Source organism: Scyliorhinus canicula, chromosome 2 (assembly GCF_902713615.1).
Source record: "Scyliorhinus canicula chromosome 2, sScyCan1.1, whole genome shotgun sequence".
NCBI classification, from domain to species: domain Eukaryota; kingdom Metazoa; phylum Chordata; class Chondrichthyes; order Carcharhiniformes; family Scyliorhinidae; genus Scyliorhinus; species Scyliorhinus canicula.
The window spans coordinates 238135722-238150449 of NC_052147.1; the positions used below are offsets into that span (position 1 = coordinate 238135722).

Consider the following 14728-nt stretch of genomic DNA (forward strand, 5'->3'; position numbering starts at 1 on the left):
CGGCCTGGTGACTTCTCTACCTGGAGTGCTGCCAACATTTTAAGCACCGTTTTTTAATCTATCAATATACTGTTCAATTGCTCAACACCCACATTTTAAACTGGACCACTATCACCATCTTCTAATTTGGTGAAGACAGAGGCAAAGTACTCATTTAGTACCGCTGCCATACCCTCCGCTTCAGTGAGCAGTTTACCCTGCTTGCCCCTTATGGGCCCCACTCTATCCTTCACTAATCTTTTACCATCAATAGGGTTGAAGAAGATATTGCTATTTGTTTTAGCACAGACTGCAATCCTTTCCTCTTCCTCTTAGCCTTCCTCATTCCAGCCTTATCTCTCTCCTGCATTTGAGATACTCTTTCTGATTTCTATTGCTATTGTTATTCTGGCATGCACCATATGCCTCTTTTTTCTTCCTTATCTTATCATCAATATCCTTAGTCATCCAGGGTATTCTAGCATTGGATACCCCGTATTTATTTCTCATAGGTACGTACCTAGCTTGCACCCTTTCTCTCCTTTGAAAGTTTCCCATTTTTCATCCAGTTTTTATCCACAAAAATGCGTTTTGAATCAACCTGCTCCTGTTCAACTTTTAGACCCGTAACATTTGCCCTTTTCCAGACTGGGATCTTAATCCATGACAGTTTTTATCCTTTTCCAATTTAAGATTGAATCATATTATATTATGATCGCTACTTCCACACAGCTCCCCTATTCTGACATTCTCCACCTTCCCTCCCTCATTTACCAGGACCAGATCCAGCAGAACTTGCTCCCTGGTCGGACTGGAAATGTACTGTTGCAGAAAGTTCTCCTCACACTCTGCAGGAATTTCTCCCGTTCTGTGCCCCACACTCTACCCGTTTACCAGTTTACCTTCGGGTAATTGAAATCTTCAACCATCACAACCCTACTTGCCCTGCTGGTTTCCATAATCTGCCTACAAATTCTCTTTTCTACTTCCTTCTCACTATTTAAAGGTCTATAGCGAATATTAATCAAGATCACTGCTCCCTTCCTCTTTCACACCTCTAACCATATGGATACCAATTCAGAAGAAGCCAATCTCTTCTAAACAGCTTTCTCCTTTCCCAAAACTGATCCCAATGGCCCAAAAATCTAAACCTCTCCCTACGACACGATCCCTTAAGAAACACATTTACCTCCCTGATCTGCCTTTGCCTAAATGATGAAGCTCGTGGCACAGGTTATATTTCTTAGATTACTGCCCTGGAGCTGGGGAGAATAAACGAGGTGTTCAGGGGGTATTATGAAAAGTTGCATCGGGCCGAGCAGAGTGTAGAGATAAGGGATATGGAGCGGTATTTGGACACGTTGGAGGAAGAGAAGAGGCAGGCGTTGGAGGAGTAGCTGGGGCTGAGGAAGGTGATAGATAGTATTAGGGGAATGCAGTCGGGGAAGGCTCTGTGGCCCGAAAGCTTTCTGGCAGAGTTTTACAAGGCCTTTGTGGCAGAGTTGGCCCCTCCACCTATTGGCAATGCTTAATGAGGCACTGAAGAGATGCTGACACAGGCGTCAATTACACTAATCCCGAAGAAGGGGAAGGACCTGTTGGAGTCTGGGTCGTAAAGGCCATTTTGTTGTTAACTGTGGATGTTAAAGTCCTGGCTAAAGTGGTGGTGGGGCGGATGGAGGGGTATTTGCCAGTATTGGTTTCTGAGTATCAAACAGGTTTTGTAAAGGGCTGACAGCTCTCCAGCAATATCAGGAGGCTGTTAAATGTGGTTATGACTCCGTCAGAGGAATGGGCGCCAGAGATTATTGTTTCTCTGGATGCTGAGAAGGCCATTGGTCGAATGTAGTGGAGGTACTTACTTGAAATTTTGGGATGATTTGGGTTTGGGCCAAAGTTTGAGGCGTGGTTACATTTGCTGAATGTGTCCTTGATGAACGCGATGAGTTCATCAAGTTTTGGACTGCAGAGGGGAGCAAGGCAGGGGTGCCCACTGTCACTGTTGCTGTTTGCGCTGTCAACTGAGTCCTTGGCAATGGCCATTCGGGGGTCTGAGGAGTGGTAGAGCTTTTGAGAGGGACAAGGAGTACCAGGTGTCGTTATACGCTCATGCCCGGTTGTTTGTGTCGGACCCGCTGGAGAGTACGGGTAGGATCATGGGACGATTGGAGAGGCTTGGGGCCTTCTTCAGGAAGAGTGAGGTGTTTACAGTGAATGCGGCAGGGTGGGAGGCTAATTTGGGGGTGTTGCCATTTAATGTAGCTAGAGAGAGGTTTAGGTATTTGGGGATTCAGGTGACGTGAGAATGGGCTACAATGCACAGGTGAAATTTGGCAACTTTAGTGGAGGAGATAAAGGGGGATTTTAAGATTTGGGATAAATTGCACCTGACATGATCAGCAAGAGTGCCGAGGGTAAAGCGGGTTCTGTTGCATAGGCAGAGACAGAAAGGGGAACTGCCACTCCCGCACCTGCTGTGCTAATATTGGGGGGGGGGGGGGAATGTGGAGAAGGTGAGGCGATGGTTGGCTGTGGGGGGGGGGGGGGGGGGGAGACAGAGGTGAGAGGGGAGGGGAGCGAGGCAGGGGCGCAGTGAGTCAGGATGGAAGAGGAGTCCTGAAGGGGACTAGTCTGAGGCCCATGGTACGACTCCACTGCCGTTAGCTCTGGGGAAGTATACGGGGAGCCTGGTGGCGCAGTCGATGGTCAGGCTGTGGAATAAGCTGAGGGGACATTTGAAGTTGGAGGGGATGTCAGTGTTGATGCCACTGTGTGGGAACCCCTGTTTAAGCAAGGGGAGATGGATGGGATGTATGGGAAATGGAGGGAGGCAGGGCTGGAGGGGGTTAGGGATTTGTACTCGGGAAGAAAGTTTGTGTGTCTGGATGAGTTGCGGGAGAGGTCTGAGCTACCGAGGGATAGTGAGTTTAGATATATGCAGGTGCGGGACTTTGCGCGGAAAGTGGGGAGGACGTTTCCCAGGTTGCCGGAGTACACTCCATAGGAACAACTGCTCCTCCTGGATAAATTGGGGCGGGGAGAATTGGAGGTATATACAGTAGATGGAGGAGCAGGATGGGGTGCAAGTGGTCAGGTTCAAGAACAAATGGGAGGAGGAGTTGGAGGGGGAAATAGGCTGGTGACTGTGGTGCGAGGCAATATGGAGGGTGAACTCCACCTCCTCCTGCACGAGGATGAGACAACGCATTTCACTTCTTTGTGCATTATTGACTGACAACCCAGCAATCCAGTAGTCCGTTGAAACAGGTGTACAGAAGGGGAAGTATTGCTTGATTGACATAATTTTCTTCGAGCTATTTTGTCAATTGTTCCATGATTATTTACACAAGATAAACAAGTGTCAAGTACTTGAAGTTTCTGTTGCTTGTTCCTCAATTGTCTGGTTGTTTGACACTTTTATAAGGGGATTTTCACAGTAAGTTCATTGCAGTGTTAAATTAAGCCTACTTGTGACACTAATAAAGATTATGATTAGGTTGTAGTAACATCAGAAATTTAAAGAAAGTGGCTATTTTTAAGCTATTGCACTTATGCCAATGTTACAAAAGTGTTCATTGATTCCGTACAGAGTAAATACTGGGCATTGAATTGCAATAAAATGCTAAATTGACGTGGAGAATGAATTGCATGGGTTGGCATGGAGTGTATGAGGGGCCATTCGGAGAGATGGAGGAGAATGGATTTGCATGGATGGGAGGTTAGGAATAGGAAGGGGGAAGTGAGAGAATGTAAGGATGAAGAGCTAGGACGTCTAATAAATAAAACGACTGGGACAAAGTCCCAGAGAACCAAGGCAGGCCTGTTAACAAGCCCACCTCAGCACTTTGTGGCTGTGCCTGGGTGAGCCAGGCCTGGCTCAATTCAAAATCCACCTCCCCACTCTTGCGAGGTGCAACAGCCATCGAGAATCCCAGGGGGGCCTCTCCCAGGGTCCACCAGCCGCGTCCCATCCCGATTCCTGCCAGTAGATCGTGCCCACAGTCTAACTATTGTAAACACAGAGACTGCTGCCATTATATTCAAGCATAAATACCTTGCATCTTCTTTTCAGTAAAGCAATCCTTATGTTTCTTTTGATTTCTAATAATCAAACCACCGAGGTTTATTGTAAGGCAAACTTAAAAAAGGTCACATAGTACCCTTCATTTACTCTAAATTTAAAGCTATCATCCCAAAATATGATTATCGTATAAACATATGATCGTAACAGCAAAACTCAATTATTTCATTTAACTTCACACAGCTTCCCTTGACTAAGAAAAATTCTAAACCTGTTTGATCAGTTTAGCACGAAATGAGAACAACAACAGCTTGCATTGCTGCACAATACTTGAGGCAGAAAGATGGACCAACACCACGCAGAGATGAATAATCAGACAAAACTTTCCGCCAATCCAAAACATTTGGTGTTTCCGAAGAAACGTAGGACAGCAGATCCATTAAGTCATGTGAATGCCCAATTAACCATAACACTGGTTGCTATCTAGAAAACACGCCAAACTACATATGTCAAAGTTTCAGAAGTGCTGCATAAAAGAAGTCTATCCAGAATAATCAAAAGATAGTTTTTCCTGATTGGCTACACTCACTAAGATACTATCAAACCGTTCTGTACACTTTGGCACAGCTACCTGGCAATGACCATTAGGAACTCTCGTGCCAGGGTTTGGGACAGCAGAAACACAGATTCAGAGTTATACCATCTGTTGCACGGACATCAGCCACCACGCAGCATATGGATAGCACATGCAGTGACTGTAGTCATTAGCAGTAGCTTGAAACTTGGCTGCATCTCCTTCCGCAGCCAAAAAACAGGGAGTTGTGTACGGGCCATGCAATCATTCACATGCAGCCTCACTACCACTTCTTGGATTTACATCTTGGATTTTTTTATTTTCCTTCACTTTTACCTGTTTTTATTCCCAGGCATTTTGATCTTAGTACAGGCTGCTAATGGGTCAAGATACGTTTCTGAATTTGTTCAAAGTCTTTTAAAAAATCTTGCCTGTTATTGTCAGTCACCTGCAAATTCCGCCACCCCCGTCATTTTGATTTGCAGCCAATTTTTCTCTCCTACTTGCATCTCACAAAGAAAACCTGTCAAAAGTGGCAGCTGTGCCAATAGAGGAGAATCTATGCTTGAATGTTTGAGAGACAGGAAGTAGTGAATGCTTAGGTTGCACTTTCATATTGTTTGTGATGTTGGCAGAAAGATGAAAGGCTGAAAGAAGATAAAGGCTCTCACCAGGGAGAAGGTTAGTTGACACATTATGGGGATAGTCTTATTGCTGCGCTTGTCCCAGTAAACTATGCCATTCAGTTTTGAAGCGTCCTTTTGAACTATTTCTATTTTTACATTCACTAAATTATAATTCAGGCCAAAAATAATTAATCATATTCCACATTATCAGGTAAGAATATTTGAAGTGTATGCATCAATTGTTATAATGGATGAATTAAAAAAAATTTTTTAAGAGTACCCAATTCGTTTTTTCCAATTAAGGGGCAATTTAGCGTGGCCAATCCACAGGCACATTTTTGGGCTAAGGGGGCGAAACTCATGTAAACACGGGGAGAATGTGCAAACTCCACAAGGACAGTGACCCAGAGACAGGATCGAACCTGGGACCCCGGTGCCATGAGGCAGCAATGCTAACCACTGAGCCACCATGCTGCCTGGATGAAATTTTTTAAGATTGTCTCATCTGAAATGGCTGTGGTGGATTGGGGATCCATTTGTTAAAGGAGCAGGCTTTGCCATGGCTATTTTACACAGCCATCTCATTAGCATTCCTCTTTTCGGTTTTCTGATCAATTAGAGAGGGTGGGGAGGGTGATGATGTGTCAAATCGGTCAATGAAAGCTTTTTATTTAAAAGGACTCGGGCACGGGTTTGAATGCCTGCAGGAAATCTTGCTGGTAAACAATTCAGTATGGAGGAGAATGGAAAGAAGCCATGGCAAGTCTGTCTGTTCCCTGGTTCCCTGACTGTGGGGGTTCTAAGGAACAGGAGAGAAGTCCTCTTTCCTGAGGACAGAAGGAGAAGGCCAGTCAGACTAATGAAGCAGACATGACTGCTGGTAGCAGAGGCGATCAGCAGCAGGTGTGTACAAGGATGCAGTGCCATAAAAAAGTTTAAATGACCTCATTAGCTTCTCACAGTCTTACTCTATCCTCAACAGACATTCTACTTCTCAAACTCTTAACTCTTTGTGTTCTCTTGTTGCACAAGAAGAGAGTGCATGGCTCCAGGAAAAGAGGGGAACTGGAGATGGACCTACAGTCATTGCCACCCTGACCACTATGGACCATTACAGGAGATCAGCAAGGTAACAGACACACTGCTGTTGGTGTTGGAAAGAGGGGGTGGCCCCGAGACAGCATTAGATGATCCATTCCCATTTAGCCCTTAGTTATCACTCATGTTGAATTGATGAATCAGCACTAACTGAACAGTTCTGAGTTTGTAACCTTTCTCACTCTCAGCACTAACTAGCTTTTTATCTCCCACAGGTCCTTAACGGGTGATGGAGATGTTGATGAAGGAGTAAACGGGCAAATCTTCAGAGGAGGATGAGCATATGAAAGGAAGCTCTCACCAGTGCAGATACATACTTCTCAGTGGGTACTGGAGTGGTAATAGTTAGGTTGGCACACGTGAACAGGTGCTGGTGCTGAAGACTAGGACAAAAGTGATGAGTCCATTCAATTCACATTGGAGAGCACAGGGATCTCCAAGATCTGTTTCGCTCAAACTTGATACTGACGGTTGGGATGAGGGTTATGCATGAAACAGGAACCTGTGGAGCAACACCGGGAAATATGTGTGCTGCTTCCAACATTTCCAGAGGTTGTGCACACCCTGAGTGATAGAATGGATTCATCCATCCCATCATGAGCATCATAATGTGTCGGACATTTGTGTTGATGCCCACTGTGATGAGAAGTTGGCCATCCTCGCAGAGAATCAAACACTGCAGCCCACCGAGTTTATGCTGGTCCAGACCAATGGTACACTCTGACTGCCACTTTACATTGGATCAATCAAAGCCTTGCTTTGGTGACTGCGTGTGGCTGTGCTCTTCCAGTCAACACTAACAGGGGAATGCAGGTAGACCCAGAAGGAAAAGGTGGAGAGAGGGCACAAGGTAATCCTTCTAGAGGCACCCTGACTCTCAGCCCTTTCCCTTCCACCCTCAGATAGAACAACACACGCTGCTTCTTTCCCCTTTTTGGCATCAACCTCTCAGCTTCCAAAGCCCAGAGACTATCCACCACAAGCTTCTCACCTGTCAGGGAACAAGCTGCCTGTCTCCAGCTCTGCTGAAACCACAGGTGTAGCACCACATAGGAGTAAGTGGGAGCAGATGAGAAACAAATCTTAATTGCAGTTAGTGCTTATATTAATGTTAACATAGACATAACATAGAACATACAGTGCAGAAGGAGGCCATTCAGCCCATCGAGTCTGCACCGACCCACTTAAGCCCTCACTTCCACCCTATCCGCGTAACCCAATAACCCCTCCTAACCTTTTGGTCACTAAGGGTAATTTATCATGGCCAATCCGCCTAACCTGCACGTCTTTGGACTGTGGGAGGAAACCGGAGCACTCGGCGGAAACCCACACAGGTACGGGAAAAACATTCAGACGCCGCAGACAGTGACCCAGCGGGGAATCAAACCTGGGACCCTGGCGCTGTGAAGTCACAGTGCTATCCAATTGTGTTACCGTGCTGCCCAAATGTTAATGAACATATGATGACCCAGATCTTCCAAACAGGACAATGACCATTGAACATTCCCCCATCTTGATGCTGCAGCATATTTCTACCGAGACCATAGAAATGTGGAATGGTGTCATTAGTGAATCAGATTTGGGGGAAATCAGCATATGCCCCCTTTTTATGGCATCAATTGCCATGTGGTAAGTTTAAATGTCCAGTGTGAATGTCAATGAATGGGCGAGTGGATGAAAGGTTTAGTAGGGTGAGGTGCATAAGTGGATAAATTGATAAGTGCGTAGGTGGATAGCTGATTGAGTGAGCAGGTGGGTAAAGGGATAGGGTCAGTAGGTGCACAAGTGGTTCGATAAAAGGTGATTCAGGAAGTAGTTAGGTCTGGTCAGTGGGTTATTCAGGGGTTGGCGTATTTGAGACTGGTGAGGGTTATTTAAAACTAGCTGGGGACAGTCCGATCAGATCGGGTCAGAGGGATAGTCATGTAGTTGGGGGGTGGGGGGGGGGGGGGGGGGGCGAGGGGGGGGTTAGTTGAGTTGAGTCAGGAAGGTAGTTGGGTGGTCATTGGGGGGACCGGGGGGAATGGGGGAGGTATTTAGGTCAGGTCAGTAGACGGGCCTGATCTGGTCAGAGGTGGATGGTGGGGAGATGGGTATGTGGGGAGAAGTAGTCATATTAGGTTGATGGGAGAATCATGGAGTGAGCATGTGGGGGTTATTGGGGGGTCAGTTGTGTAGTTACCTAGGTGTCAATCTGGGTAACTATTGAGGTAAGTACATGAGAACTGCCCCAAGTTTCTGACTCTAGCTCAGTCAGAAACATTCGCAGACAGTCCGAGGATGCAGGTGAATTGTTCATTGGGGGGTAGGATCTTCTTGGGTAACTCCAATGGAGGGCAGTGCATCAGGGTCACAGCGCACATCCTTGTCTTATATTCCCTGTGATTGGCGTAAGGTATTTTATTGAGCTGAATCTGTTCATCCTCTCTGTCATGTGGCGACAGAGAAGGCAGCTCCTCCTCATGCTGCTGTTACCCCTGTTATTGTTCTGGTGTTGCTCCTCCTCAGCGTCTGGGTTCCTGTTTGCTCTCATGCTGCAATGCTGGCTTCTAGTAGGGAAGTTGAGATGCAGCTGAATATACTCCAAAGCGCTTGAAATTAATGACAGAAAGTTGCAATTAACACTCAAAGTAGTGGTTTCAGGATGAAAGAACTAGCCACCATGCAACCACAAACCTTTCACCATGGCTCATCACAAGCTTAGTAGTTTCACTGTTTAAAGTCTTCACTGCACATCAACTTCATTCAACGTTCACTCCCAGCTGTGCACTCAGGTCATTGACCCTAGTGCGATATAGTGAGGTCAGAAAGTCTGAATGCAGGGTTACAGTGAGAGTTCATAACCCTGCTGAATATGCTAATTAGATTCCCCGCTTGCCTCCAAACCCAGCCATGCCACATCCAGAATTGGGCAGGATGATATTGAGTTCCCGATATAACAACCTGTTTTGAGAATTTCATCCCTCACTTCCCTCCTCTTACCAATTAAAATTCTGCCCATTTAACGATTCAATAATCACTTTCAGTTCGTCAGCATCTAAAAAAAATCCACAACTATTTTTATAGCCTTGGAGTTTTCTCTTACTTTTCAATTTTCTAATTATGAACTGATATTATGCAATAGGAATCTTTAGAACAAAGGATTATGAATGCAAGCTGAATCTTAGTTCTTAATAATATGCTTATCCAAAAAGCTTAGTTGCTGTTAATTTACTCACTGTTTCAATGCAATTAAATAGAGTATGAAGACAAGATTTAAATACTCTGTTACTTTATTTGTTAACCATCAAATATAACCAGCAAGGATATTATATGTTGCTGCACACAATCTCAGAATATAATGTAGGACTGGGCTGAGAAGCAATTTCTTCCCTCAGGGAGTTGGGAATCTTTGGAACTCTTTACTCTCAAGGATAGTGGAGGTTCAGTCATCGAGCATATTCAAGGCAGTGATTGATAGATTTCCAGGTTTTAAAGATGTCAAGGGTGTGGGGATAATGCGAGAAAATGACATTGAGCATGATCTAGTTGAATGGTGGAGGAGGCTTGAGGAGCTGAATGGCCTACTATTTCTCCTATTTTCTGTGTTCCTATGCATATGGTATCGGATTCCAGACATGGAAACAAACACAAGTTAGACTTTTGAGGGCAAGGTGCAGAAAAGGTGAGGTGAAAATAGGCAGGTGTTCTTCTTTGTAGCATCCAAGCATGCCTTCTGGTGAATTAACCCAGTTGTTGTTGTGATAGTGATAACAGATTGCTACTAAACCCATCCCCACTAAGTGGAACAGTACAGACATGGATCTGAGTGGAAGAAGGATTCTATCACTCAATATCAGAATTTTAACTGGGGAGAAACATTGTATATAAACAGCAAATCTAATTAAATTAATTAATTGTGTGAAACTATGACGTGCATTCTGCTGAAAAATGGGCTCAACATGCTGCCTAATTCAAATGCATTCTAAATGCTTTTTTCCCCAGATTTATGTGATTAACTTATTTAATGAGGTAGAAAGGAGGAATAATACATTGTGTTTAGTCACACGACACAGCCCTGAATAAACAAGAATTGCTCATATATCTTTCTGACTTCTCAATATAATGTGGTAATAGAAACAAATTAATGTCTTTTCATCCCCTCCCTGCCATTAAATTTTGTCACCCTTAACTAATTGTGTGTTGTATTCAGATAGAAAATATGGTTTGTAATTACAATGCTAGTTTCTTTTGCAAAATGACTGTTATTAAAATTATTTGCCCCTATTTATAACTGCTGTACATAAGGAACAATTGCATTAGCTATTTTAAAAGCTCAAAGATTTCAAAGTAAGCCACTAGTTTGTAAAATAATTAATGAAAAACACAGCATTACATTGCATCCAGTCTTTTTTTATTATTTAGTTACCCCTGTTGTACATTTAACTATGATATAAAGCTCATCATATTAACACTGCAAATTCAAATCAATTTTATTTGTTAAAAGTAGCTCTGAGACCACTTTACATATCTTGAAAGGTCTATGTTAAATGACGTCTAAAACTCAAATTCCTTTCTTAAATATATTTGACATAAAATCATTTAGATTTTCTACTACTTCATGAATCTGCACAGCTTACAATTTGAGTCCAGATGGATCATGTGCCTCTGGGTCTTGGCGAAATGAACCAGAAGCATGAGAGCCACAATGCGTAAACATGATTTGCACATCACCAGTCTGTGACGGCAAAAGATGGGGAAAAAATAGAATGTTTTGAAAGTAAGGGCTTAGTTTAATACAGGAATGTAAGGCATTGTAGGAGTCACTCCAAGAAACTACTGGAGAGAATAGGAGTTTCAACTTCAGAATTAAACTTGAAGCTAAAAGCAAATTTCTGCGGATGCTGGAATCTGAAACAAAAATAGAATATGCTGGACAATCACAGTGGGTTTGACAGCATCTCGTAAGGAGCAACACGCTCCGTAAATCTCGCGAGAGGCCACTCGCAAGGTCTACCAGCCTCGCCGTGTCCCGAGTCAGGCGCGCGAGGCCGTTAGGTAATGCCCTAGGTTTGTGATGGCTCAACAATATCATTAAGTGCTGGATAAAAGCAAATTACTTCAGATGCTGGAATCTGAAACCAAAAGAGAAAATGCTGGAAACTCTCGGCAGGTCTGGCAGCATCTGTACGGGAGAGAAAAGCGCAAATGTTTGGAGTCCAGATGACCCTTTTCCAACCCTTTGTTAGCTCTTTTCTCCCCCTACAGATGCTGCCAGACCTGCTGAGATTTTCCAGCATTTACTCTTTTAATATCATTAAGTGAATAGCTACAGCAAACAGACCCAGGAGATCCCCGGCTTCATTCCTGGTTTGCTTATCTCAACTGAGATGGCAACAGGGTTGTGTAGTGATTTCATGGTTGTGGGGTAATTCACCAACTGACCACGAGGAGTCTCATTAGTATATATGTTGATATAGAGTCAGGTGACCTCAGACTGATGAGGGAGCTGGGAGAGAGGTTGCTTGTGCATGCTCATTCTCTTATTAATCTGTTGTTTTGTATATATTTGACCCACAGTTAATGTTAATAAATTGTTTACAGATTTAACTACAAGCGTTCATGTAATATAAATTGGGCCATCTGACAAGAACATGGAATAATATAATATAATAATCTTTATTGTCAAAAGTAGACTTACATTGCAATGAAGTTCCTGTGAAAAGCCCTAGTCGCACATTCCGGCACCTGTTCGGGTACACAGAGGGAGAATTCACCAAACAGCATGTCTTTCAAGACTAGCGGGAGGAAACTGGAGCACCCAGAGGAGAACGCAGACACGGGGAGAATGTGCAGACTCCGCACAGACAGTGACCCAGCCGGGAATCGAGCCCGGGGCTCTGGCGCTGTGAAGCCATAGTACGCTGCCCACATCACATGGTACCAGAATTGAATTGTATTAAGCCGAGAAAAACTATCACCAAGCCTGTCACGAGGTACACAGAGAGTTGAAGATTTTGTAGACTGCACAAATGAACTACATGGAGTCAATGCAGCAACAATGAGTCTCAGATTTCATGGTAATGTGGACAGCAACTGGCATGTGTTTCAACAATTTAATTTATTTCTTACTGCAGTAAATTTAGGAGATCTATCAGATTTGCGTAAGGTTGCGATGCTCCTAAAAGCAGCAGGGTCCAAAGCAATTGCTGTGATTAATACGTTTAAATTTGCCAACGGTGAAGATAGTAAACATCTTAACGAAGTAATGCGATGATTTGATGAATAAAATTTATGAACGCAATGTATTTATATCAGATTTACAGAACACAGAAGAGTCCATAGGTAATTTCAACACTGATTTAAAGTTAAAAGCTAAAACCTGTAATTTTTCTGAGGTGGAATATTCCATGATTTGGGTCCAAATTGTGTTTGGTGCAAATGAAAATAAGCTGAGGGAATGGTTGCTGAGGGGATTGGAGCTGTCTTTGGAACAAACAGTTAAGATTTGTCAGGCTCACAAGCTAGCAGCACAGCATTCTAAAATGTTTCTCAGTAATGGTGGCATCATCTTGAAGTAAAGCACTCTGGTTCATGTCCTTTTTCCAAAAAGGTGGGAAATCTCTGAAAAATGGTTGGAAAGTTCCTGCAGCTTCTCGCACACCAACAAAAGGTTAAAGATCAGGACAATGTATTTATGTGTCAAAGATGTGGTCAAAAGCACAAATTAAGGCAGTGTCCAGCGTTTGGCAAGTTTTCTTCCAGATGCAAAGGAAAAAAATCACTTTGTTCAGAATTGTTACTCCAACTCAATCCCAGATCAGTCAGCAGAGTGGAAGACACAGTCTCCAATGATGAAACATCATTGTTTGTGGGAGTAATAACAGAGAAGAATACATTTTTGGAGACATCAAAACATTCTCCAGCATTTAAAAAATGCAAACTGATGCTCCATTTAAAATAAATGTGGTTGATGAGGACAGATGGCTGCTACCACTTGAAGTGAATGGTACCGTGGTCCAATTGAAGTTAGAGACTGGTGCCAAAGCCAATTTAATCAGCCTGACTGATTTTTAAAAATCTAAGGGCGCGATTCTCCCAGACAGGGAGAAATCGTAAGGCTGGCATCAAAACCGGGCGGGTTTGACGCCAGCCTCCCCCTCCCCGACCGGGAACCGATTCTGGTCCCCGGTTGGGGCTAGTATGCCGCGGCCGTGAACTCCGGCATCGCGGGCTTAACGAATTTCGTTAAGCCCGCTTGCCAGAGTTTGCGCCGGCTGACGCGTCACATGACGTCAGCCGCGCATGCGCGGATTGGAAGACTCCAACCCGCGCATGCGCGGATGACATCATCGCGCATTTGCGCAAAACCCACGCATGCGTGGGCCGGGATGCCCCTCAGCCGCCCCACGAAGTGATACAGCGGGGCGGCGGAAGGACAAAGAGTGCGCGGGAATCGGACCCGCTGCCCGCGATCGATGCCCACCGATCGCGGGCCCATGGCACCCTTGGCACGGCCGTGGTACTGCCGTGCCAATCGGTGCCATGGTTACGACCCCCGCTATTCTCCGCACCATCGTGAGTGCAGAGAATTGCGCCCTAAAAATTAGAAGAAATCACAAAATATCTCAGAGAGATTGTAATGGTTCAAGTATTAAATGTTATAGTGCTTGTGACCTGAGTGTTGTGGTGAAGATCACAGTTTATTCTGTCCCATTCTGGGATTGGATCAATACTCCAAGGATTCTGAGAACATTCTCAGCAAATTCAGCGATGTATTCACTGATTTTAGTGCACTAACATTCACCAACAAGAATCAATTTAAAGAAGATGCAGTATCTAAAGCACTGATACAAAATATTAGTAGTGAAATTGATGCAGATGTAGATCTGCATGTCAATCTTATTTCCACACTACTTCCAGTTTCAGATACGAACTACCTGAGATCCAAGAAGAGACCAGGAAGGATCGAACGCTTCAAGGGGTGACTGACTCACACTGGCAGAGGTCAATGTATGGAGTTCTACAATACTGAACTCAGTATTAGTAATGGAGTTTGAACACTATAGTTATACCTCAATCGGGCAGCATGGTAGCACAGTGGATAGCACTGTTGCTTCACAACTCCAGGGTCCCAGGTTCGATTCCTGGTTTGGGTCACTGTCTGTGTGGAGTCTGCACGTTATCCCTGTATCTGTGTGGGTTTCCTCCAGTTGCTCCGGTTTCCACCCACAAGTCCCAAAAGACTTGCTTGTTAGGTGCATTGGATATTCTGAATTCTCCCTCTGTGTACCTGAACAGGTGCTCGAATGTGGCGACTTGGGGCTTTTCACAGTAACTTCATTGCAGTGTTAATGTAAGCCTACTTGTGACAATAAAGATTATTATCTCTTTGCAAGAATGTACTTGAGAGGATACATGAAGGACATCTTGCGATTGAGAAGTGTAAAC

General features: G+C 44.3%; 1 long non-coding RNA gene across 1 annotated transcript in view; it reads left to right on the forward strand.

Annotated features, from left to right (window-relative positions):
• Positions 1-7510, forward strand: part of LOC119962052 — a 66864-nt gene extending 59354 nt beyond the window's left edge. The window contains exons 2-3 of the long non-coding RNA XR_005459791.1: positions 6236-6329; positions 6514-7510. This is a non-coding gene — a long non-coding RNA (uncharacterized LOC119962052). The remainder of the gene's footprint in view (positions 1-6235; positions 6330-6513) is intronic.
• The last annotated feature ends 7218 nt before the right edge of the window (positions 7511-14728 follow it).